Source organism: Triturus cristatus, chromosome 4_1, assembly GCF_964204655.1.
Source record: "Triturus cristatus chromosome 4_1, aTriCri1.1, whole genome shotgun sequence".
Lineage (NCBI taxonomy): Eukaryota > Metazoa > Chordata > Amphibia > Caudata > Salamandridae > Triturus > Triturus cristatus.
This window is the reverse complement of record NC_140585.1, coordinates 192,664,836-192,691,616: the sequence shown is the minus strand read 5'-3', so window position 1 is coordinate 192,691,616 and position 26,781 is coordinate 192,664,836. Positions and strand designations below refer to the sequence as shown.

At 42.0% G+C, this 26,781-nt stretch overlaps 6 non-coding genes across 6 annotated transcripts; all 6 read left to right on the top strand.

The window, feature by feature from the left end:
- The first annotated feature begins 2,785 nt into the window (after positions 1-2,785).
- Positions 2,786-2,872, top strand: TRNASTOP-UCA (transfer RNA opal suppressor (anticodon UCA)). Its single transcript has one exon. It is a non-coding gene; the product is annotated as a tRNA-Sec (tRNA).
- Positions 2,873-7,015: 4,143 nt separating this feature from the next.
- Positions 7,016-7,102, top strand: TRNASTOP-UCA (transfer RNA opal suppressor (anticodon UCA)). The gene has a single exon. It is a non-coding gene; the product is annotated as a tRNA-Sec (tRNA).
- A 4,143-nt stretch (positions 7,103-11,245) lies between these two features.
- Positions 11,246-11,332, top strand: TRNASTOP-UCA (transfer RNA opal suppressor (anticodon UCA)). The gene has a single exon. It is a non-coding gene; the product is annotated as a tRNA-Sec (tRNA).
- A 4,143-nt stretch (positions 11,333-15,475) lies between these two features.
- TRNASTOP-UCA (transfer RNA opal suppressor (anticodon UCA)) lies at positions 15,476-15,562 on the top strand. Its single transcript has one exon. It is a non-coding gene; the product is annotated as a tRNA-Sec (tRNA).
- Positions 15,563-19,707: 4,145 nt separating this feature from the next.
- TRNASTOP-UCA (transfer RNA opal suppressor (anticodon UCA)) lies at positions 19,708-19,794 on the top strand. Its single transcript has one exon. It is a non-coding gene; the product is annotated as a tRNA-Sec (tRNA).
- A 4,144-nt stretch (positions 19,795-23,938) lies between these two features.
- TRNASTOP-UCA (transfer RNA opal suppressor (anticodon UCA)) lies at positions 23,939-24,025 on the top strand. The gene has a single exon. It is a non-coding gene; the product is annotated as a tRNA-Sec (tRNA).
- Positions 24,026-26,781: the final 2,756 nt, after the last annotated feature.

Below are 26,781 nucleotides of genomic sequence, written 5' to 3'. Positions count from 1 at the left end.
AGCCGCCCGGGTGGCCCTGGCCGTGAAAACTCTACACCTACCCACTTCCCCACTTGCCCTGAGTAAGTGACCAGGAGCTCAGCTCCCACAGCCGCGTGGCTTGCCAGTCAGCAGCCACCAACCAAGGCCCCCCTATCCCTCATAGGATAACATTGGGCCTAACTCTCTCTGCACCCGGCCACCCTAGAGCCGCTGAGGGTGAACCAACTTTACCTACCTTACCCTGGGGGACCCCTGAGTCTATGCCCAGAACCTCAACTCTGCCAGTCGAGTACTTACCCTTAAACCGCAAACTCTATTTTCCTCATATGGTAACATTGACTGGCTTTTTCCTGAAATTTCTTCTAAGTGTGGATTTTTCAAATCTTAAAATATTCACTAAAAATCAGCCGAGTAACGAAAACGAAATTACTCACCTTCTCTTAGGTGAGCTCCCTGTGCTGGATCTTGGTACCCAGCACTGACTCTGAAAAATACTTACAACTGCACTTACCCTTAACTCAATTTTCTTCCGTAGGAAACCATTGACTGTTTTTCTGTGAAATTTCTTCAAAGTGTCGATTTCTTCAATCTTTAAATATTCTTCAAAAATCGTATAATATCTTCAAACGTAATTACTTACCTGTTTTGGATAAAGATCCCAGTACTGAGTCCAGGCACCCAGTACTGGATTACAAAAGTAACTAGAAAGTACTATACCTGCAATTTGAATTTCTTGCCATAGAGAATCATTGAATGTTTTCAAGGAAATATTTTCGAAGTGTCAACTTTTGAAATAACTACATATTACTTAAAAATCATCACTGCAATTAATTCGACTTGTATCACTTGATTCAAAGTACTGACCCAGGACTGAATCTGGGATCCAGTCCTGGAATTCCAAAAGTAATCCGAAAAGTAATCTGTGACAAATAACATGAAAATTCCATTGAACTCAATGCACTGTTGTGTTTGAAATAGTGTTGCCTATTGCAACCACTTGTAACTGTTTACAAAAATCAATTGCTCATTGCAAAAGTATTTATATTCAACATCTCATTCTGAGAAAGTATATTTTAATTCCAATTGTTGGTTCGAAAATAAAACAAGCAGATATGTTTTATATAAACTATTGGCCTAGAGTTCAGTTATTGAGTGTGTGAGACCATTTGATGACTGAGTGTGTACAACAAATGCTTTACACTGTCCTCTGGTACTGCCTTACTGCTCGACCAAGCTACCACTTTAGAGAGTAAGGTTATACCTAACTTTAACCTCTCTCAGCCCCTGGGGGACTGTGGACTCTGTACACCCTGTACCTATTAAGGAACAGTATATACAGAGCCACTTTCTCACACACAGAGAAACAGATAGAATCAATGGATTGTCAGGATTTAGTGGAAAAAAATGATGCCATCATTGATAAGGTCATAGAGGAGCACTAACAATACCTCAGAGACAAAAAATGAGAAAGAGCAAGAGGGATGACCGTGATTAGCAGGATGGCGGGATTTACACGTTTGCTAAAAAGTATGATAAGCCCATCAGCAACAAGGATAGAAAAAGGTGCAGGGAAGAAAGTCTAGAAACCAAATCAGCCAGTAGTATCTCTCTGGCATCAAGCGAAAGTACCACCTCCAGCACAGCACAATCAGAAATCCCTTTAGGCGAAGGTACCACCAACTTCCAAAGGGAACTGGAGAGACTACGCATAGGCGACAGGCAGACAATTATAACTTTTCAACATAATGCACAGCAGCCACAATGCTCTACAACATAGTCAAAAGCTCTGGCTAAACACATAAGGTCCAAAAGGCGAGACCTATTGGCTATGCCAATGCTTGCCTATGATTGTCTTTTAAACGCTGGAAGTTGATGACAGCCGCGTGACCGGTAACATAGAGGAAGGACTAGCAAAGTCAAATTTTTTTGGTACTTTAATTTTACAGTGGCGGATTCAGCCTAAACATGGTTGTATTGTTTCCATCACTTGCCTTTTCAGCTTTATATATTCCAATAAAAGATACAAAATGTCGAAAAGTAGACACCGTGAAATCTTTCATAGAATGCAATTTGTTTAAAACGGAAATGGCCCGTGTATTGTCATTCAACTGTCTGACAGTTAGTACCCCCCACGTCAAACGTCATTCTCTCGGCGTCCCGCCCACCGTTTCACAGGCTCACTGGCATATTAACAAATCCCCGAGTTGCTCTGCCCTGCATCCGATTTCCCAGTTCGGTTCCACCTGACGCTTAGCAAGTAACAAATTATGAGAAAAGCAATATTGTGTAAAAATAAAATACGGAAAAATAAACTGAGCTGCCAAATTAAGATGCTCGTAATACAACGTGGCTCTTTCAAATTACACACGGCCGCTTCCAAAACGTAGACCTAGAATGGACTGTGCATGTTGTGAGGGAGAGAACGCGAGCAGCGTTTTCACTGTTTCATTTCTACTTCCTTTGCCTGAGCTTGATTAACTCATGATGTGCTTATTCAAGTGTTTCATCGGCTGCTCGTTTCTGTTGCAAGTTGTCTTCCTCGTGGCTTTGCTTTGATCACGTTAGAAAAGCAGGAAGCAGACGGGTCTCATTTACCCAGAAACCCTTGTTTTAATTTGCATAAATTGAAGATTATCTCCTGAAAGTCTGGCTTCAAGCAGTAAAGATATTCAAACAAATTGACGTGCTATCTCAGAGATAGGGGTGAAGAAAATGGATTACAAATCATCATATACCTTACCCTATTAATAAAGTGTGCTGTATTTTTGGGTTATATATAAGTCTCTACCTAACATCTGTATCTGCCCGGATGAACCCCAGTGGTCTGGGGTGCAGGCTTCAAACCTGTAGCTGTTTAGCGACAGAGTGGTTCAATTCCACCTTCTGGGCGGACTAATTAAATAGATCAGCTGTGTGTTTTGCTACAATAATCATAATTATAGCGTTATTTCTGATGACAGTTCCATGTGATTTATAGACAGACAAACGGAATATCACCTTTGGAATGGCAGGAGGACATAAATAGGTTGGGCTTCGCATATGACGCTGCCTCTGATTTTCGTGTGTACATGATGCTCTCATACTGATCTGCGCAATCACCCTGTGGCACACAAAGTGTGTGTGTATTTGTGTGATTCACTGCCTTTAAGGAGACAGCAATCATTAACTAAGTACCAAGCATTCCTGCCAATATTTGGAAGCAGGAGGAGGGAGATTTAGTAAAAACAAATTTGGGGATTTTATTTTTCACATTGAAGTCTGAAGAGGTCGCAGTTTTAGGCAGCATAATGCTAAAATAAAGCAACTTTTTGCTTTAAAAAATCGGTGCTTTTTGCTACCAGAACCTAGTGTGTTGGCATGCATAAATGAGAAAATTGCCACTGAACTTTTTCTTCAATCTAAAAACAAGGAGTTAATACTGTACCTCGAGGTATTCCTCTGTGCACTATTCACAAAATAGAAAATTATAAATTAAAAGCAGAGTCCTCTACAACATAGCACTCTCTGCCACCACTAAACTCTACACAACTCTACTCTTCACCACTGCACTCTACTCTGCACCACTCTACTCTATGCTGCTCTTCTGTACTCTACCCCAATGCATGTACGCCAATACACTCTATATCTCTCCACTCTACACCAATACACTTTAAACCACTCTAATCTACCGTGCACTACTGCACTCTACAACACTGAACTCTGCGACGCTCTACTCTATGACACTGCACTCTACACCACTCTATTCTACTCTGCTCTATTCCACTCAACGCCACTCCACTCTACGCCACTACAATCTACCCTGTGCCACTCCACTCAATGCCACTCTATTCTACGCCTCTGCACTCTACATCACTGCACTCTACGCCACTGCACTCTATGCCACTGCATTCAAAACCAATGCACTCTACTCCATTGCACTCTACACCAATCCACTCTGCACATCTGCACTGTACGCCACCATATTCTACTTTGCAACACTCGCCGTTGCTCGCCTTCTTCCATTTTGACTTATTGGACCAACCAGCACACACCTGCGCATCCCAGAAACATGCCAAAACTAATCGACAGAAGAGAAGAGATGGCACAGGACCTCTTTGGCAAAGGGTTCAGTGCGGCAGCTGCCGCACCACCAAATGCACAACGTAACACTGGACTATGATCATGCTTTATCAAATTGGAAAGGGTCAAACCGGAGATTTCCCGTCGAAATCAATTGAGCGCCCGAAGGCTCAAAAGCCCTCTGCATCCAGCCGCCCGGGTGGCCCTGGCAGTGAAAACTCTACACCTACCCACTTCCCCACTTGCCCTGAGTAAGTGACCAGGAGCTCAGCTCCCACAGCCGCGTGGCTTGCCAGTCAGCAGCCACCAACCAAGGCCCCCCTATCCCTCATAGGATAACATTGGGCCTAACTCTCTCTGCACCCGGCCGCCCTAGAGCCGCTGAGGGTGAACCAACTTTACCTACCTTACCCTGGGGGACCCCTGAGTCTATGCCCAGAACCTCAACTCTGCCAGTCGAGTACTTACCCTTAAACCGCAAACTCTATTTTCCTCATATGGTAACATTGACTGGCTTTTTCCTGAAATTTCTTCTAAGTGTGGATTTTTCAAATCTTAAAATATTCACTAAAAATCAGCCGAGTAACGAAAACGAAATTACTCACCTTCTCTTAGGTGAGCTCCCTGTGCTGGATCTTGGTACCCAGCACTGACTCTGAAAAATACTTACAACTGCACTTACCCTTAACTCAATTTTCTTCCATAGGAAACCATTGACTGTTTTTCTGTGAAATTTCTTCAAAGTGTCGATTTCTTCAATCTTTAAATATTCTTCAAAAATCGTATAATATCTTCAAACGTAATTACTTACCTGTTTTGGATAAAGATCCCAGTACTGAGTCCAGGCATCCAGTACTGGATTACAAAAGTAACTAGAAAGTACTATACCTGCAATTTGACTTTCTTGCCATAGAGAATCATTGAATGTTTTCAAGGAAATATTTTCGAAGTGTCAACTTTTGAAATAGCTACATATTACTTAAAAATCATCACTGCAATTAATTCGACTTGTATCACTTGATTCAAAGTACTGACCCAGGACTGAATCTGGGATCCAGTCCTGGAATTCCAAAAGTAATCCGAAAAGTAATCTGTGACAAATAACATGAAAATTCCATTGAACTCAATGCACTGTTGTGTTTGAAATAGTGTTGCCTATTGCAACCACTTGTAACTGTTTACAAAAATCAATTGCTCATTGCAAAAGTATTTATATTCAACATCTCATTCTGAGAAAGTATATTTTAATTCCAATTGTTGGTTCTAAAATAAAACAAGCATATATGTTTTATATAAACTATTGGCCTAGAGTTCAGTTATTGAGTGTGTGAGACCATTTGCTGACTGAGTGTGTACAACAAATGCTTTACACTGTCCTCTGGTACTGCCTTACTGCTCGACCAAGCTACCACTTTAGAGAGTAAGGTTATACCTAACTTTAACCTCTCTCAGCCCCTGGGGGACTGTGGACTCTGTACACCCTGTACCTATTAAGGAACAGTATATACAGAGCCACTGTCTCACACACAGAGAAACAGATAGAATCAATGGATTGTCAGGATTTAGTGGAAAAAAATTATGCCATCATTGATAAGGTCATAGAGGAGCACTAACAATACCTCAGAGACAAAAAATGAGAAAGAGCAAGAGGGATGACCGTGATTAGCAGGATGGCGGGATTTACACGTTTGCTAAAAAATATGATAATCCCATCAGCAACAAGGATAGAAAAAGGTGCAGGGAAGAAAGTCTAGAAACCAAATCAGCCAGTAGTATCTCTCTGGCATCAAGCGAAAGTACCACCTCCAGCACAGCACAATCAGAAATCCCTTTAGGCGAAGGTACCACCAATTTCCAAAGGGAACTGGAGAGACTACGCATAGGCGACAGGCAGACAATTATAACTTTTCAACATAATGCACAGCAGCCACAATGCTCTACAACATAGTCAAAAGCTCTGGCTAAACACATAAGGTCCAAAAGGCGAGACCTATTGGCTATGCCAATGCTTGCCTATGATTGTCTTTTAAATGCTGGAAGTTCATGACAGCCGCGTGACCGGTAACATAGAGGAAGGACTAGCAAAGTCAAATTTTTTTGGTACTTTAAATTTACAGTGGCGGATTCAGCCTAAACATGGTTGTATTGTTTCCATCACTTGCCTTTTCAGCTTTATATAATCCAATAAAAGATACAAAATGTCGAAAAGTAGACACCGTGAAATCTTTCATAGAATGCAATTTGTTTAAAACGGAAATGGCCCGTGTATTGTCATTCAACTGTCTGACAGTTAGTACCCCCCACGTCAAACGTCATTCTCTTGGCGTCCCGCCCACCGTTTCACGGGCTCACTGGCATATTAACAAATCCCCGAGTTGCTCTGCCCTGCATCCGATTTCCCAGTTCGGTTCCACCTGACGCTTAGCAAGTAACAAATTATGAGAAAAGCAATATTGTGTAAAAATAAAATACGGAAAAATAAACTGAGCTGCCAAATTAAGATGCTCGTAATACAACGTGGCTCTTTCAAATTACACACGGCCGCTTCCAAAACGTAGACCTAGAATGGACTGTGCATGTTGTGAGGGAGAGAACGCGAGCAGCGTTTTCACTGTTTCATTTCTACTTCCTTTGCCTGAGCTTGATTAACTCATGATGTGCTTATTCAAGTGTTGCATCGGCTGCTCGTTTCTGTTGCAAGTTGTCTTCCTCGTGGCTTTGCTTTGATCACGTTAGAAAAGCAGGAAGCAGACGGGTCTCATTTACCCAGAAACCCTTGTTTTAATTTGCATAAATTGAAGATTATCTCCTGAAAGTCTGGCTTCAAGCAGTAAAGATATTCAAACAAATTGACGTGCTATCTCAGAGATAGGGGTGAAGAAAATGGATTACAAATCATCATATACCTTACCCTATTAATAAAGTGTGCTGTATTTTTGGGTTATATATAAGTCTCTACCTAACATCTGTATCTGCCCGGATGAACCCCAGTGGTTTGGGGTGCAGGCTTCAAACCTGTAGCTGTTTAGCGACAGAGTGGTTCAATTCCACCTTCTGGGCGGACTAATTAAATAGATCAGCTGTGTGTTTTGCTACAATAATCATAATTATAGCGTTATTTCTGATGACAGTTCCATGTGATTTATAGACAGACAAACGGAATATCACCTTTGGAATGGCAGGAGGACATAAATAGGTTGGGCTTCGCATATGACGCTGCCTCTGATTTTCGTGTGTACATGATGCTCTCATACTGATCTGCGCAATCACCCTGTGGCACACAAAGTGTGTGTGTATTTGTGTGATTCACTGCCTTTAAGGAGACAGCAATCATTAACTAAGTACCAAGCATTCCTGCCAATATTTGGAAGCAGGAGGAGGGAGATTTAGTAAAAACAAATTTGGGGATTTTATTTTTCACATTGAAGTCTGAAGAGGTCGCAGTTTTAGGCAGCATAATGCTAAAATAAAGCAACTTTTTGCTTTAAAAAATCGGTGCTTTTTGCTACCAGAACCTAGTGTGTTGGCATGCATAAATGAGAAAATTGCCACTGAACTTTTTCTTCAATCTAAAAACAAGGAGTTAATACTGTACCTCGAGGTATTCCTCTGTGCACTATTCACAAAATAGCAAATTATAAATTAAAAGCAGAGTCCTCTACAACATAGCACTCTCTGCCACCACTAAACTCTACACAACTCTACTCTTCACCACTGCACTCTACTCTGCACCACTCTACTCTATGCTGCTCTTCTGTACTCTACCCCAATGCATGTACGCCAATACACTCTATATCTCTCCACTCTACACCAATACACTTTAAACCACTCTAATCTACCGTGCACTACTGCACTCTACAACACTGAACTCTGCGACGCTCTACTCTATGACACTGCACTCTACACCACTCTATTCTACTCTGCTCTATTCCACTCAACGCCACTCCACTCTACGCCACTACAATCTACCCTGTGCCACTCCACTCAATGCCACTCTATTCTACGCCTCTGCACTCTACATCACTGCACTCTACGCCACTGCACTCTATGCCACTGCATTCAAAACCAATGCACTCTACTCCATTGCACTCTACACCAATCCACTCTGCACATCTGCACTGTACGCCACCATATTCTACTTTGCAACACTCGCCGTTGCTCGCCTTCTTCCATTTTGACTTATTGGACCAACCAGCACACACCTGCGCATCCCAGAAACATGCCAAAACTAATCGACAGAAGAGAAGAGATGGCACAGGACCTCTTTGGCAAAGGGTTCAGTGCCGCAGCTGCCGCACCACCAAATGCACAACGTAACACTGGACTATGATCATGCTTTATCAAATTGGAAAGGGTCAAACCGGAGATTTCCCGTCGAAATCAATTGAGCGCCCGAAGGCTCAAAAGCCCTCTGCATCCAGCCGCCCGGGTGGCCCTGGCCGTGAAAACTCTACACCTACCCACTTCCCCACTTGCCCTGAGTAAGTGACCAGGAGCTCAGCTCCCACAGCCGCGTGGCTTGCCAGTCAGCAGCCACCAACCAAGGCCCCCCTATCCCTCATAGGATAACATTGGGCCTAACTCTCTCTGCACCCGGCCACCCTAGAGCCGCTGAGGGTGAACCAACTTTACCTACCTTACCCTGGGGGACCCCTGAGTCTATGCCCAGAACCTCAACTCTGCCAGTCGAGTACTTACCCTTAAACCGCAAACTCTATTTTCCTCATATGGTAACATTGACTGGCTTTTTCCTGAAATTTCTTCTAAGTGTGGATTTTTCAAATCTTAAAATATTCACTAAAAATCAGCCGAGTAACGAAAACGAAATTACTCACCTTCTCTTAGGTGAGCTCCCTGTGCTGGATCTTGGTACCCAGCACTGACTCTGAAAAATACTTACAACTGCACTTACCCTTAACTCAATTTTCTTCCGTAGGAAACCATTGACTGTTTTTCTGTGAAATTTCTTCAAAGTGTCGATTTCTTCAATCTTTAAATATTCTTCAAAAATCGTATAATATCTTCAAACGTAATTACTTACCTGTTTTGGATAAAGATCCCAGTACTGAGTCCAGGCACCCAGTACTGGATTACAAAAGTAACTAGAAAGTACTATACCTGCAATTTGAATTTCTTGCCATAGAGAATCATTGAATGTTTTCAAGGAAATATTTTCGAAGTGTCAACTTTTGAAATAACTACATATTACTTAAAAATCATCACTGCAATTAATTCGACTTGTATCACTTGATTCAAAGTACTGACCCAGGACTGAATCTGGGATCCAGTCCTGGAATTCCAAAAGTAATCCGAAAAGTAATCTGTGACAAATAACATGAAAATTCCATTGAACTCAATGCACTGTTGTGTTTGAAATAGTGTTGCCTATTGCAACCACTTGTAACTGTTTACAAAAATCAATTGCTCATTGCAAAAGTATTTATATTCAACATCTCATTCTGAGAAAGTATATTTTAATTCCAATTGTTGGTTCGAAAATAAAACAAGCAGATATGTTTTATATAAACTATTGGCCTAGAGTTCAGTTATTGAGTGTGTGAGACCATTTGATGACTGAGTGTGTACAACAAATGCTTTACACTGTCCTCTGGTACTGCCTTACTGCTCGACCAAGCTACCACTTTAGAGAGTAAGGTTATACCTAACTTTAACCTCTCTCAGCCCCTGGGGGACTGTGGACTCTGTACACCCTGTACCTATTAAGGAACAGTATATACAGAGCCACTTTCTCACACACAGAGAAACAGATAGAATCAATGGATTGTCAGGATTTAGTGGAAAAAAATGATGCCATCATTGATAAGGTCATAGAGGAGCACTAACAATACCTCAGAGACAAAAAATGAGAAAGAGCAAGAGGGATGACCGTGATTAGCAGGATGGCGGGATTTACACGTTTGCTAAAAAGTATGATAAGCCCATCAGCAACAAGGATAGAAAAAGGTGCAGGGAAGAAAGTCTAGAAACCAAATCAGCCAGTAGTATCTCTCTGGCATCAAGCGAAAGTACCACCTCCAGCACAGCACAATCAGAAATCCCTTTAGGCGAAGGTACCACCAACTTCCAAAGGGAACTGGAGAGACTACGCATAGGCGACAGGCAGACAATTATAACTTTTCAACATAATGCACAGCAGCCACAATGCTCTACAACATAGTCAAAAGCTCTGGCTAAACACATAAGGTCCAAAAGGCGAGACCTATTGGCTATGCCAATGCTTGCCTATGATTGTCTTTTAAACGCTGGAAGTTGATGACAGCCGCGTGACCGGTAACATAGAGGAAGGACTAGCAAAGTCAAATTTTTTTGGTACTTTAATTTTACAGTGGCGGATTCAGCCTAAACATGGTTGTATTGTTTCCATCACTTGCCTTTTCAGCTTTATATATTCCAATAAAAGATACAAAATGTCGAAAAGTAGACACCGTGAAATCTTTCATAGAATGCAATTTGTTTAAAACGGAAATGGCCCGTGTATTGTCATTCAACTGTCTGACAGTTAGTACCCCCCACGTCAAACGTCATTCTCTCGGCGTCCCGCCCACCGTTTCACAGGCTCACTGGCATATTAACAAATCCCCGAGTTGCTCTGCCCTGCATCCGATTTCCCAGTTCGGTTCCACCTGACGCTTAGCAAGTAACAAATTATGAGAAAAGCAATATTGTGTAAAAATAAAATACGGAAAAATAAACTGAGCTGCCAAATTAAGATGCTCGTAATACAACGTGGCTCTTTCAAATTACACACGGCCGCTTCCAAAACGTAGACCTAGAATGGACTGTGCATGTTGTGAGGGAGAGAACGCGAGCAGCGTTTTCACTGTTTCATTTCTACTTCCTTTGCCTGAGCTTGATTAACTCATGATGTGCTTATTCAAGTGTTTCATCGGCTGCTCGTTTCTGTTGCAAGTTGTCTTCCTCGTGGCTTTGCTTTGATCACGTTAGAAAAGCAGGAAGCAGACGGGTCTCATTTACCCAGAAACCCTTGTTTTAATTTGCATAAATTGAAGATTATCTCCTGAAAGTCTGGCTTCAAGCAGTAAAGATATTCAAACAAATTGACGTGCTATCTCAGAGATAGGGGTGAAGAAAATGGATTACAAATCATCATATACCTTACCCTATTAATAAAGTGTGCTGTATTTTTGGGTTATATATAAGTCTCTACCTAACATCTGTATCTGCCCGGATGAACCCCAGTGGTCTGGGGTGCAGGCTTCAAACCTGTAGCTGTTTAGCGACAGAGTGGTTCAATTCCACCTTCTGTGCGGACTAATTAAATAGATCAGCTGTGTGTTTTGCTACAATAATCATAATTATAGCGTTATTTCTGATGACAGTTCCATGTGATTTATAGACAGACAAACGGAATATCACCTTTGGAATGGCAGGAGGACATAAATAGGTTGGGCTTCGCATATGACGCTGCCTCTAATGTTCGTGTGTACATGATGCTCTCATACTGATCTGCGCAATCACCCTGTGGCACACAAAGTGTGTGTGTATTTGTGTGATTCACTGCCTTTAAGGAGACAGCAATCATTAACTAAGTACCAAGCATTCCTGCCAATATTTGGAAGCAGGAGGAGGGAGATTTAGTAAAAACAAATTTGGGGATTTTATTTTTCACATTGAAGTCTGAAGAGGTCGCAGTTTTAGGCAGCATAATGCTAAAATAAAGCAACTTTTTGCTTTAAAAAATCGGTGCTTTTTGCTACCAGAACCTAGTGTGTTGGCATGCATAAATGAGAAAATTGCCACTGAACTTTTTCTTCAATCTAAAAACAAGGAGTTAATACTGTACCTCGAGGTATTCCTCTGTGCACTATTCACAAAATAGAAAATTATAAATTAAAAGCAGAGTCCTCTACAACATAGCACTCTCTGCCACCACTAAACTCTACACAACTCTACTCTTCACCACTGCACTCTACTCTGCACCACTCTACTCTATGCTGCTCTTCTGTACTCTACCCCAATGCATGTACGCCAATACACTCTATATCTCTCCACTCTACACCAATACACTTTAAACCACTCTAATCTACCGTGCACTACTGCACTCTACAACACTGAACTCTGCGACGCTCTACTCTATGACACTGCACTCTACACCACTCTATTCTACTCTGCTCTATTCCACTCAACGCCACTCCACTCTACGCCACTACAATCTACCCTGTGCCACTCCACTCAATGCCACTCTATTCTACGCCTCTGCACTCTACATCACTGCACTCTACGCCACTGCACTCTATGCCACTGCATTCAAAACCAATGCACTCTACTCCATTGCACTCTACACCAATCCACTCTGCACATCTGCACTGTACGCCACCATATTCTACTTTGCAACACTCGCCGTTGCTCGCCTTCTTCCATTTTGACTTATTGGACCAACCAGCACACACCTGCGCATCCCAGAAACATGCCAAAACTAATCGACAGAAGAGAAGAGATGGCACAGGACCTCTTTGGCAAAGGGTTCAGTGCGGCAGCTGCCGCACCACCAAATGCACAACGTAACACTGGACTATGATCATGCTTTATCAAATTGGAAAGGGTCAAACCGGAGATTTCCCGTCGAAATCAATTGAGCGCCCGAAGGCTCAAAAGCCCTCTGCATCCAGCCGCCCGGGTGGCCCTGGCAGTGAAAACTCTACACCTACCCACTTCCCCACTTGCCCTGAGTAAGTGACCAGGAGCTCAGCTCCCACAGCCGCGTGGCTTGCCAGTCAGCAGCCACCAACCAAGGCCCCCCTATCCCTCATAGGATAACATTGGGCCTAACTCTCTCTGCACCCGGCCGCCCTAGAGCCGCTGAGGGTGAACCAACTTTACCTACCTTACCCTGGGGGACCCCTGAGTCTATGCCCAGAACCTCAACTCTGCCAGTCGAGTACTTACCCTTAAACCGCAAACTCTATTTTCCTCATATGGTAACATTGACTGGCTTTTTCCTGAAATTTCTTCTAAGTGTGGATTTTTCAAATCTTAAAATATTCACTAAAAATCAGCCGAGTAACGAAAACGAAATTACTCACCTTCTCTTAGGTGAGCTCCCTGTGCTGGATCTTGGTACCCAGCACTGACTCTGAAAAATACTTACAACTGCACTTACCCTTAACTCAATTTTCTTCCATAGGAAACCATTGACTGTTTTTCTGTGAAATTTCTTCAAAGTGTCGATTTCTTCAATCTTTAAATATTCTTCAAAAATCGTATAATATCTTCAAACGTAATTACTTACCTGTTTTGGATAAAGATCCCAGTACTGAGTCCAGGCATCCAGTACTGGATTACAAAAGTAACTAGAAAGTACTATACCTGCAATTTGACTTTCTTGCCATAGAGAATCATTGAATGTTTTCAAGGAAATATTTTCGAAGTGTCAACTTTTGAAATAGCTACATATTACTTAAAAATCATCACTGCAATTAATTCGACTTGTATCACTTGATTCAAAGTACTGACCCAGGACTGAATCTGGGATCCAGTCCTGGAATTCCAAAAGTAATCCGAAAAGTAATCTGTGACAAATAACATTAAAATTCCATTGAACTCAATGCACTGTTGTGTTTGAAATAGTGTTGCCTATTGCAACCACTTGTAACTGTTTACAAAAATCAATTGCTCATTGCAAAAGTATTTATATTCAACATCTCATTCTGAGAAAGTATATTTTAATTCCAATTGTTGGTTCTAAAATAAAACAAGCATATATGTTTTATATAAACTATTGGCCTAGAGTTCAGTTATTGAGTGTGTGAGACCATTTGCTGACTGAGTGTGTACAACAAATGCTTTACACTGTCCTCTGGTACTGCCTTACTGCTCGACCAAGCTACCACTTTAGAGAGTAAGGTTATACCTAACTTTAACCTCTCTCAGCCCCTGGGGGACTGTGGACTCTGTACACCCTGTACCTATTAAGGAACAGTATATACAGAGCCACTGTCTCACACACAGAGAAACAGATAGAATCAATGGATTGTCAGGATTTAGTGGAAAAAAATTATGCCATCATTGATAAGGTCATAGAGGAGCACTAACAATACCTCAGAGACAAAAAATGAGAAAGAGCAAGAGGGATGACCGTGATTAGCAGGATGGCGGGATTTACACGTTTGCTAAAAAATATGATAATCCCATCAGCAACAAGGATAGAAAAAGGTGCAGGGAAGAAAGTCTAGAAACCAAATCAGCCAGTAGTATCTCTCTGGCATCAAGCGAAAGTACCACCTCCAGCACAGCACAATCAGAAATCCCTTTAGGCGAAGGTACCACCAATTTCCAAAGGGAACTGGAGAGACTACGCATAGGCGACAGGCAGACAATTATAACTTTTCAACATAATGCACAGCAGCCACAATGCTCTACAACATAGTCAAAAGCTCTGGCTAAACACATAAGGTCCAAAAGGCGAGACCTATTGGCTATGCCAATGCTTGCCTATGATTGTCTTTTAAATGCTGGAAGTTCATGACAGCCGCGTGACCGGTAACATAGAGGAAGGACTAGCAAAGTCTAATTTTTTTGGTACTTTAAATTTACAGTGGCGGATTCAGCCTAAACATGGTTGTATTGTTTCCATCACTTGCCTTTTCAGCTTTATATAATCCAATAAAAGATACAAAATGTCGAAAAGTAGACACCGTGAAATCTTTCATAGAATGCAATTTGTTTAAAACGGAAATGGCCCGTGTATTGTCATTCAACTGTCTGACAGTTAGTACCCCCCACGTCAAACGTCATTCTCTTGGCGTCCCGCCCACCGTTTCACGGGCTCACTGGCATATTAACAAATCCCCGAGTTGCTCTGCCCTGCATCCGATTTCCCAGTTCGGTTCCACCTGACGCTTAGCAAGTAACAAATTATGAGAAAAGCAATATTGTGTAAAAATAAAATACGGAAAAATAAACTGAGCTGCCAAATAAAGATGCTCGTAATACAACGTGGCTCTTTCATATTACACACGGCCGCTTCCAAAACGTAGACCTAGAATGGACTGTGCATGTTGTGAGGGAGAGAACGCGAGCAGCGTTTTCACTGTTTCATTTCTACTTCCTTTGCCTGAGCTTGATTAACTCATGATGTGCTTATTCAAGTGTTGCATCGGCTGCTCGTTTCTATTGCAAGTTGTCTTCCTCGTGGCTTTGCTTTGATCACGTTAGGAAAGCAGGAAGCAGACGGGTCTCATTTACCCAGAAACCCTTGTTTTAATTTGCATAAATTGAAGCTTATCTCCTGAAAGTCTGGCTTCAAGCAGTAAAGATATTCAAACAAATTGACGTGCTATCTCAGAGATAGGGGTGAAGAAAATGGATTACAAATCATCATATACCTTACCCTATTAATAAAGTTTTCTGTATTTTTGGGTTATATATAAGTCTCTACCTAACGTCTGTATCTGCCCGGATGAACCTCAGTGGTCTGGGGTGCAGGCTTCAAACCTGTAGCTGTTTAGCGACAGAGTCGTTCAATTCCACCTTCTGGGCGGGCTAATTAAATAGATCAGCTGTGTGTTTTGCTACAATAATCATAATTATAGCGTTATTTCTGATGACAGTTCCATGTGATTTATAGACAGACAAACGGAATCTCACCGTTGGAATGGCAGGAGGACATAAATAGGTTGGGCTTCGCATATGACGCTGCCTCTGATTTTCGTGTGTACATGATGCACTCATACTGATCTGCGCAGTCACCCTGTGGCACACAAAGTGTGTGTGTATTTGTGTGATTCACTGCCTTTAAGGAGACAGCAATCATTGACTAAGTACCAAGCATTCCTGCCAATATTTGGAAGCAGGAGGAGGGAGATTTAGTGAAAACAAATTTGGGGATTTTATTTTTCACATTGAAGTCTGAAGAGGTCGCTGTTTTAGGCAGCATAATGCTAAAATAAAGCAACTTTTTGCTTTAAAAAACTCGGTGCTTTTTGCTACCAGAACCTATTGGGTTGGAATGCATAAATGAGAAAATTGCCACTGAAATTCATTTTCAATCTAAAAACAAGGCGTTAATACTGTACCTCGAGGTATTCCTCTGTGCACTAATCACAAAATAGCAAATTATAAATTAAAAGCAGAGTCCTCTACAACATAGCACTCTCTGCCGCCACTAAACTCTACACAACTCTACTCTTCACCACTGCACTCTACTCTGCAACACTCTACTCTATGCTGCTCTTGTGTACTCTACCCCCATGCACGTACGCCAATACACTCTATATGTCTCCACTCTACACCAATACACTTTAAACCACTCTAATCTACCGTGCACTACTGCACTCTACAACACTGAACTCTGTGACGCTCTACTCTATGACACTGCACTCTACACCACTCTATTCTACTCTGCTCTATTCCACTCAACGCCACTCCACTCTACGCCACTACAATCTACCCTGTGCCACTCCACTGAATGCCACTCTATTCTACGCCTCTGCACTCTACATCACTGCACTCTACGCCACTGCACTCTATGCCACTGCATTCAAAACCAATGCACTCTACTCCATTGCACTCTACACCAATCCACTCTGCACATCTGCACTGTACGCCACCATATTCTACTTTGCAACACTCTGCCGTTGCTCGCGTTCTTCCATTTTGACTTATTGGACCAACCAGCACACACCTGCGCATCCCAGAAACATGCCAAAACTAATCGACAGAAGAGAAGAGATGGCACAGGACCTCTTTGGCAAAGGGTTCAGTGCGGCAGCTGCCGCACCACCAAATGCACAACGTAACACTGGACTATGATCATGCTTTATCAAATTGGAAAGGGTCAAACCGGAGATTTCCCGTCGAAATCAATTGAGCGCCCGAAGGCTCAAAAGCCCTCTGCATCCAGCCGCCCGGGTGGCCCTGGCAGTGAAAACTCTACACCTACCCACTTCCCCACTTGCCCTGAGTAAGTGACCAGGAGCTCAGCTCCCACAGCCGCATGGCTTGCCAGTCAGCAGCCACCAACCAAGGCCCCCCTATCCCTCATAGGATAACATTGGGCCTAACTCTCTCTGCACCCGGCCGCCCTAGAGCCGCTGAGGGTGAACCAACTTTACCTACCTTACCCTGAGGGACCCCTGAGTCTATGCCCAGAACCTCAACTCTGCCAGTCGAGTACTTACCCTTAAACCGCAAACTCTATTTTCCTCATAGGGTAACATTGACTGGCTTTTTCCTGAAATTTCTTCTAAGTGTGGATTTTTCAAATCTTAAAATATTCACTAAAAATCAGCCGAGTAACGAAAACGAAATTACTCACCTTCTCTTAGGTGAGCTCCCTGTGCTGGATCTTGGTACCCAGCACTGACTCTGAAAAATACTTACAACTGCACTTACCCTTAACTCAATTTTCTTCCATAGGAAACCATTGACTGTTTTTCTGTGAAATTTCTTCAAAGTGTCGATTTCTTCAATCTTTAAATATTCTTCAAAAATCGTATAATATCTTCAAACGTAATTACTTACCTGTTTTGGATAAAGATCCCAGTACTGAGTCCAGGCACCCAGTACTGGATTACAAAAGTAACTAGAAAGTACTATACCTGCAATTTGAATTTCTTGCCATAGAGAATCATTGAATGTTTTCAAGGAAATATTTTCGAAGTGTCAACTTTTGAAATAGCTACATATTACTTAAAAATCATCACTGCAATTAATTCGACTTGTATCACTTGATTCAAAGTACTGACCCAGGACTGAATCTGGGATCCAGTCCTGGAATTCCAAAAGTAATCCGAAAAGTAATCTGTGACAAATAACATGAAAATTCCATTGAACTCAATGCACTGTTGTGTTTGAAATAGTGTTGCCTATTGCAACCACTTGTAACTGTTTACAAAAATCAATTGCTCATTGCAAAAGTATTTATATTCAACATCTCATTCTGAGAAAGTATATTTTAATTCCAATTGTTGGTTCGAAAATAAAACAAGCATATATGTTTTATATAAACTATTGGCCTAGAGTTCAGTTATTGAGTGTGTGAAACCATTTGATGACTGAGTGTGTACAACAAATGCTTTACACTGTCCTCTGGTACTGCCTTACTGCTCGACCAAGCTACCACTTTAGAGAGTAAGGTTATACCTAACTTTAACCTCTCTCAGCCCCTGGGGGACTGTGGACTCTGTACACCCTGTACCTATTAAGGAACAGTATATACAGAGCCACTTTCTCACACACAGAGAAACAGATAGAATCAATGGATTGTCAGGATTTAGTGGAAAAAAATTATGCCATCATTGATAAGGTCATAGAGGAGCACTAACAATACCTCAGAGACAAAAAATGAGAAAGAGCAAGAGGGATGACCGTGATTAGCAGGATGGCGGGATTTACACGTTTGCTAAAAAGTATGATAATCCCATCAGCAACAAGGATAGAAAAAGGTGCAGGGAAGAAAGTCTAGAAACCAAATCAGCCAGTAGTATCTCTCTGGCATCAAGCGAAAGTACCACCTCCAGCACAGCACAATCAGAAATCCCTTTAGGCGAAGGTACCACCAATTTCCAAAGGGAACTGGAGAGACTACGCATAGGCGACAGGCAGACAATTATAACTTTTCAACATAATGCACAGCAGCCACAATGCTCTACAACATAGTCAAAAGCTCTGGCTAAACACATAAGGTCCAAAAGGCGAGACCTATTGGCTATGCCAATGCTTGCCTATGATTGTCTTTTAAACGCTGGAAGTTGATGACAGCCGCGTGACCGGTAACATAGAGGAAGGACTAGCAAAGTCTAATTTTTTTGGTACTTTAAATTTACAGTGGCGGATTCAGCCTAAACATGGTTGTATTGTTTCCATCACTTGCCTTTTCAGCTTTATATAATCCAATAAAAGATACAAAATGTCGAAAAGTAGACACCGTGAAATCTTTCATAGAATGCAATTTGTTTAAAACGGAAATGGCCCGTGTATTGTCATTCAACTGTCTGACAGTTAGTACCCCCCACGTCAAACGTCATTCTCTTGGCGTCCCGCCCACCGTTTCACGGGCTCACTGGCATATAAACAAATCCCCGAGTTGCTCTGCCCTGCATCCGATTTCCCAGTTCGGTTCCACCTGACGCTTAGCAAGTAACAAATTATGAGAAAAGCAATATTGTGTAAAAATAAAATACGGAAAAATAAACTGAGCTGCCAAATTAAGATGCTCGTAATACAACGTGGCTCTTTCAAATTACACACGGCCGCTTCCAAAACGTAGACCTAGAATGGACTGTGCATGTTGTGAGGGAGAGAACGCGAGCAGCGTTTTCACTGTTTCATTTCTACTTCCTTTGCCTGAGCTTGATTAACTCATGATGTGCTTATTCAAGTGTTGCATCGGCTGCTCGTTTCTATTGCAAGTTGTCTTCCTCGTGGCTTTGCTTTGATCACGTTAGAAAAGCAGGAAGCAGACGGGTCTCATTTACCCAGAAACCCTTGTTTTAATTTGCATAAATTGAAGCTTATCTCCTGAAAGTCTGGCTTCAAGCAGTAAAGATATTCAAACAAATTGACGTGCTATCTCAGAGATAGGGGTGAAGAAAATGGATTACAAATCATCATATACCTTACCCTATTAATAAAGTGTTCTGTATTTTTGCGTTATATATAAGTCTCTACCTAACATCTGTATCTGCCCGGATGAACCTCAGTGGTCTGGGGTGCAGGCTTCAAACCTGTAGCTGTTTAGCGACAGAGTGGTTCAATTCCACCTTCTGGGCGGACTAATTAAATAGATCAGCTGTGTGTTTTGCTACAATAATCATAATTATAGCGTTATTTCTGATGACAGTTCCATGTGATTTATAGACAGACAAACGGAATATCACCTTTGGAATGGCAGGAGGACATAAATAGGTTGGGCTTCGCATATGACGCTGCCTCTGATTTTTGTGTGTACATGATGCTCTTATACTGATCTGCGCAATCACCCTGTGGCACACAAAGTGTGTGTGTATTTGTGTGATTCACTGCCTTTAAGGAGACAGCAATCATTGACTAAGTACCAAGCATTCCTGCCAATATTTGGAAGCAGGAGGAGGGAGATTTAGTAAAAACAAATTTGGGGATTTTATTTTTCACATTGAAGTCTGAAGAGGTCGCAGTTTTAGGCAGCATAATGCTAAAATAAAGCAACTTTTTGCTTTAAAAAATCGGTGCTTTTTGCTACCAGAACCTAGTGTGTTGGCATGCATAAATGAGAAAATTGCCACTGAACTTTTTCTTCAATCTAAAAACAAGGAGTTAATACTGTACCTCGAGGTATTCCTCTGTGCACTATTCACAAAATAGAAAATTATAAATTAAAAGCAGAGTCCTCTACAACATAGCACTCTCTGCCGCCACTAAACTCTACACAACTCTACTCTTCACCACTGCACTCTACTCTGCACCACTCTACTCTATGCTGCTCTTCTGTACTCTACCCCAATGCATGTACGCCAATACACTCTATATCTCTCCACTCTACACCAATACACTTTAAACCACTCTAATCTACCGTGCACTACTGCACTCTACAACACTGAACTCTGCGACGCTCTACTCTATGACACTGCACTCTACACCACTCTATTCTACTCTGCTCTATTCCACTCAATGCCACTCCACTCTACGCCACTACAATCTACCCTGTGCCACTCCACTCAATGCCACTCTATTCTACGCCTCTGCACTCTACATCACTGCACTCTACGCCACTGCACTCTATGCCACTTCATTAAAAACCAATGCACTCTACTCCATTGCGCTCTACACCAATCCACTCTGCACATCTGCACTGTACGCCACCATATTCTACTTTGCAACACTCTGCCGTTGCTCGCCTTCTTCCATTTTGACCTATTGGACCAACCAGCACACACCTGCGCATCCCAGAAACATGGCAAAACTAATCGACAGAAGAGAAGAGATGGCACAGGACCTCTTTGGCAAAGGGTTCAGTGCGGCAGCTGCCTCACCACCGAATGCACAACGTAACACTGGACTATGATCATGCTTTATCAAATTGGAAAGGGTCAAACCGGAGATTTCCCATTGAAATCAATTGAGCGCCCGAAGGCTCAAAAGCCCTCTGCATCCAGCCGCCCCGGTGGCCCTGGCAGTGAAAACTCTACACCTACCCACTTCCCCACTTGCCCTGAGTAAGTGACCAGGAGCTCAGCTCCCACAGCCGCATGGCTTGCCAGTCAGCAGCCACCAACCAAGGCCCCCCTATCCCTCATAGGATAACATTGGGCCTAACTCTCTCTGCACCCGGCCGCCCTAGAGCCGCTGAGGGTGAACCAACTTTACCTACCTTACCCTGGGGGACCCCTGAGTCTATGCCCAGAACCTCAACTCTGCCAGTCGAGTACTTACCGTTAAACCGCAAACTCTATTTTCCTCATATGGTAACATTGACTGGCTTTTTCCTGAAATTTCTTCTAAGTGTGGATTTTTCAAATCTTAAAATATTCACTAAAAATCAGCCGAGTAACGAAAACGAAATTACTCACCTTCTCTTAGGTGAGCTCCCTGTGCTGGATCTTGGTACCCAGCACTGACTCTGAAAAGTACTTACAACTGCACTTACCCTTAACTCAATTTTCTTCCATAGGAAACCATTGACTGTTTTTCTGTGAAATTTCTTCAAAGTGTCGATTTCTTCAATCTTTAAATATTCTTCAAAAATCGTATAATATCTTCAAACGTAATTACTTACCTGTTTTGGATAAAGATCCCAGTACTGAGTCCAGGCACCCAGTACTGGATTACAAAAGTAACTAGAAAGTACTATACCTGCAATTTGAATTTCTTGCCATAGAGAATCATTGAATGTTTTCAAGGAAATATTTTCGAAGTGTCAACTTTTGAAATAGCTACATATTACTTAAAAATCATCACTGCAATTAATTCGACTTGTATCACTTGATTCAAAGTACTGACCCAGGACTGAATCCGGGATCCAGTCCTGGAATTCCAAAAGTAATCCGAAAAGTAATCTGTGACAAATAACATGAAAATTCCATTGAACTCAATGCACTGTTGTGTTTGAAATAGTGTTGCCTATTGCAACCACTTGTAACTGTTTACAAAAATCAATTGCTCATTGCAAAAGTATTTATATTCAACATCTCATTCTGAGAAAGTATATTTTAATTCCAATTGTTGGTTCTAAAATAAAACAAGCATATATGTTTTATATAAACTATTGGCCTAGAGTTCAGTTATTGAGTGTGTGAGACCATTTGCTGACTGAGTGTGTACAACAAATGCTTTAAACTGTCCTCTGGTACTGCCTTACTGCTCGACCAAGCTACCACTTTAGAGAGTAAGGTTATACCTAACTTTAACCTCTCTCAGCCCCTGGGGGACTGTGGACTCTGTACACCCTGTACCTATTAAGGAACAGTATATACAGAGCCACTGTCTCACACACAGAGAAACAGATAGAATCAATGGATTGTCAGGATTTAGTGGAAAAAAATTATGCCATCATTGATAAGGTCATAGAGGAGCACTAACAATACCTCAGAGACAAAAAATGAGAAAGAGCAAGAGGGATGACCGTGATTAGCAGGATGGCGGGATTTACACGTGTGCTAAAAAATATGATAATCCCATCAGCAACAAGGATAGAAAAAGGTGCAGGGAAGAAAGTCTAGAAACCAAATCAGCCAGTAGTATCTCTCTGGCATCAAGCGAAAGTACCACCTCCAGCACAGCACAATCAGAAATCCCTTTAGGCGAAGGTACCACCAATTTCCAAAGGGAACTGGAGAGACTACGCATAGGCGACAGGCAGACAATTATAACTTTTCAACATAATGCACAGCAGCCACAATGCTCTACAACATAGTCAAAAGCTCTGGCTAAACACATAAGGTCCAAAAGGCGAGACCTATTGGCTATGCCAATGCTTGCCTATGATTGTCTTTTAAATGCTAGAAGTTCATGACAGCCGCGTGACCGGTAACATAGAGGAAGGACTAGCAAAGTCTAATTTTTTTGGTACTTTAAATTTACAGTGGCGGATTCAGCCTAAACATGGTTGTATTGTTTCCATCACTTGCCTTTTCAGCTTTATATAATCCAATAAAAGATACAAAATGTCGAAAAGTAGACACCGTGAAATCTTTCATAGAATGCAATTTGTTTAAAACGGAAATGGCCCGTGTATTGTCATTCAACTGTCTGACAGTTAGTACCCCCCACGTCAAACGTCATTCTCTTGGCGTCCCGCCCACCGTTTCACGGGCTCACTGGCATATAAACAAATCCCCGAGTTGCTCTGCCCTGCATCCGATTTCCCAGTTCGGTTCCACCTGACGCTTAGCAAGTAACAAATTATGAGAAAAGCAATATTGTGTAAAAATAAAATACGGAAAAATAAACTGAGCTGCCAAATTAAGATGCTCGTAATACAACGTGGCTCTTTCAAATTACACACGGCCGCTTCCAAAACGTAGACCTAGAATGGACTGTGCATGTTGTGAGGGAGAGAACGCGAGCAGCGTTTTCACTGTTTCATTTCTACTTCCTTTGCCTGAGCTTGATTAACTCATGATGTGCTTATTCAAGTGTTGCATCGGCTGCTCGTTTCTATTGCAAGTTGTCTTCCTCGTGGCTTTGCTTTGATCACGTTAGAAAAGCAGGAAGCAGACGGGTCTCATTTACCCAGAAACCCTTGTTTTAATTTGCATACATTGAAGCTTATCTCCTGAAAGTCTGGCTTCAAGCAGTAAAGATATTCAAACAAATTGACGTGCTATCTCAGAGATAGGGGTGAAGAAAATGGATTACAAATCATCATATACCTTACCCTATTAATAAAGTGTTCTGTATTTTTGGGTTATATATAAGTCTCTACCTAACATCTGTATCTGCCCGGATGAACCTCAGTGGTCTGGGGTGCAGGCTTCAAACCTGTAGCTGTTTAGCGACAGAGTGGTTCAATTCCACCTTCTGGGCGGACTAATTAAATAGATCAGCTGTGTGTTTTGCTACAATAATCATAATTATAGCGTTATTTCTGATGACAGTTCCATGTGATTTATAGACAGACAAACGGAATATCACCTTTGGAATGGCAGGAGGACATAAATAGGTTGGGCTTCGCATATGACGCTGCCTCTGATTTTCGTGTGTACATGATGCTCTCATACTGATCTGCGCAATCACCCTGTGGCACACAAAGTGTGTGTGTATTTGTGTGATTCACTGCCTTTAAGGAGACAGCAATCATTGACTAAGTACCAAGCATTCCTGCCAATATTTGGAAGCAGGAGGAGGGAGATTTAGTAAAAACAAATTTGGGGATTTTATTTTTCACATTGAAGTCTGAAGAGGTCGCAGTTTTAGGCAGCATAATGCTAAAATAAAGCAACTTTTTGCTTTAAAAAATCGGTGCTTTTTGCTACCAGAACCTAGTGTGTTGGCATGCATAAATGAGAAAATTGCCACTGAACTTTTTCTTCAATCTAAAAACAAGGAGTTAATACTGTACCTCGAGGTATTCCTCTGTGCACTATTCACAAAATAGAAAATTATAAATTAAAAGTAGAGTCCTCTACAACATAGCACTCTCTGCCGCCACTAAACTCTACACAACTCTACTCTTCACCACTGCACTCTACTCTGCACCACTTTACTCTATGCTGCTCTTCTGTACTCTACCCCAATGCATGTACGCCAATACACTCTATATCTCTCCACTCTACACCAATACACTTTAAACCACTCTAATCTACCGTGCACTACTGCACTCTACAACACTGAACTCTGCGACGCTCTACTCTATGACACTGCACTCTACACCACTCTATTCTACTCTGCTCTATTCCACTCAACGCCACTCCACTCTACGCCACTACAATCTACCCTGTGCCACTCCACTCAATGCCACTCTATTCTACGCCTCTGCACTCTACATCACTGCACTCTACGCCACTGCACTCTATGCCACTGCATTCAAAACCAATGCACTCTACTCCATTGCACTCTACACCAATCCACTATGCACATCTGCACTGTACGCCACCATATTCTACTTTGCAACACTCGCCGTTGCTCGCCTTCTTCCATTTTGACTTATTGGACCAACCAGCACACACCTGCGCATCCCAGAAACATGCCAAAACTAATCGACAGAAGAGAAGAGATGGCACAGGACCTCTTTGGCAAAGGGTTCAGTGCGGCAGCTGCCTCACCACCGAATGCACAACGTAACACTGGACTATGATCATGCTTTATCAAATTGGAAAGGGTCAAACCGGAGATTTCCCATTGAAATCAATTGAGCGCCCGAAGGCTCAAAAGCCCTCTGCATCCAGCCGCCCGGGTGGCCCTGGCAGTGAAAACTCTACACCTACCCACTTCCCCACTTGCCCTGAGTAAGTGACCAGGAGCTCAGCTCCCACAGCCGCATGGCTTGCCAGTCAGCAGCCACCAACCAAGGCCCCCCTATCCCTCATAGGATAACATTGGGCCTAACTCTCTCTGCACCCGGCCGCCCTAGAGCCGCTGAGGGTGAACCAACTTTACCTACCTTACCCTGGGGGACCCCTGAGTCTATGCCCAGAACCTCAACTCTGCCAGTCGAGTACTTACCCTTAAACCGCAAACTCTATTTTCCTCATATGGTAACATTGACTGGCTTTTTCCTGAAATTTCTTCTAAGTGTGGATTTTTCAAATCTTAAAATATTCACTAAAAATCAGCCGAGTAACGAAAACGAAATTACTCACCTTCTCTTAGGTGAGCTCCCTGTGCTGGATCTTGGTACCCAGCACTGACTCTGAAAAATACTTACAACTGCACTTACCCTTAACTCAATTTTCTTCCATAGGAAACCATTGACTGTTTTTCTGTGAAATTTCTTCAAAGTGTCGATTTCTTCAATCTTTAAATATTCTTCAAAAATCGTATAATATCTTCAAACGTAATTACTTACCTGTTTTGGATAAAGATCCCAGTACTGAGTCCAGGCACCCAGTACTGGATTACAAAAGTAACTAGAAAGTACTATACCTGCAATTTGAATTTCTTGCCATAGAGAATCATTGAATGTTTTCTAGGAAATATTTTCGAAGTGTCAACTTTTGAAATAGCTACATATTACTTAAAAATCATCACTGCAATTAATTCGACTTGTATCACTTGATTCAAAGTACTGACCCAGGACTGAATCTGGGATCCAGTCCTTGAATTCCAAAAGTAATCCGAAAAGTAATCTGTGACAAATAACATGAAAATTCCATTGAACTCAATGCACTGCTGTGTTTGAAATAGTGTTACCTAGTGCAACCATTTGTAACTGTTTACAAAAATCAATTGCTCATTGCAATAGTATTTATATTCAACATCTCATTCTGAGAAAGTATATTTTAATTCCAATTGTTGTTTCTAAAATAAAACAAGCATATATGTTTTTTATAAACTATTGGCCTAGAGTTCAGTTATTGAGTGTGTGAGACCATTTGCTGACTGAGTGTGTACAACAAATGCTTTACACTGTCCTCTGGTACTGCCTTACTGCTCGACCAAGCTACCACTTTAGAGAGTAAGGTTATACCTAACTTTAACCTCTCTCAGCCCCTGGGGGACTGTGGACTCTGTACACCCTGTACCTATTAAGGAACAGTATATACAGAGCCACTTTCTCACACACAGAGAAACAGATAGAATCAATGGATTGTCAGGATTTAGTGGAAAAAAATTATGCCATCA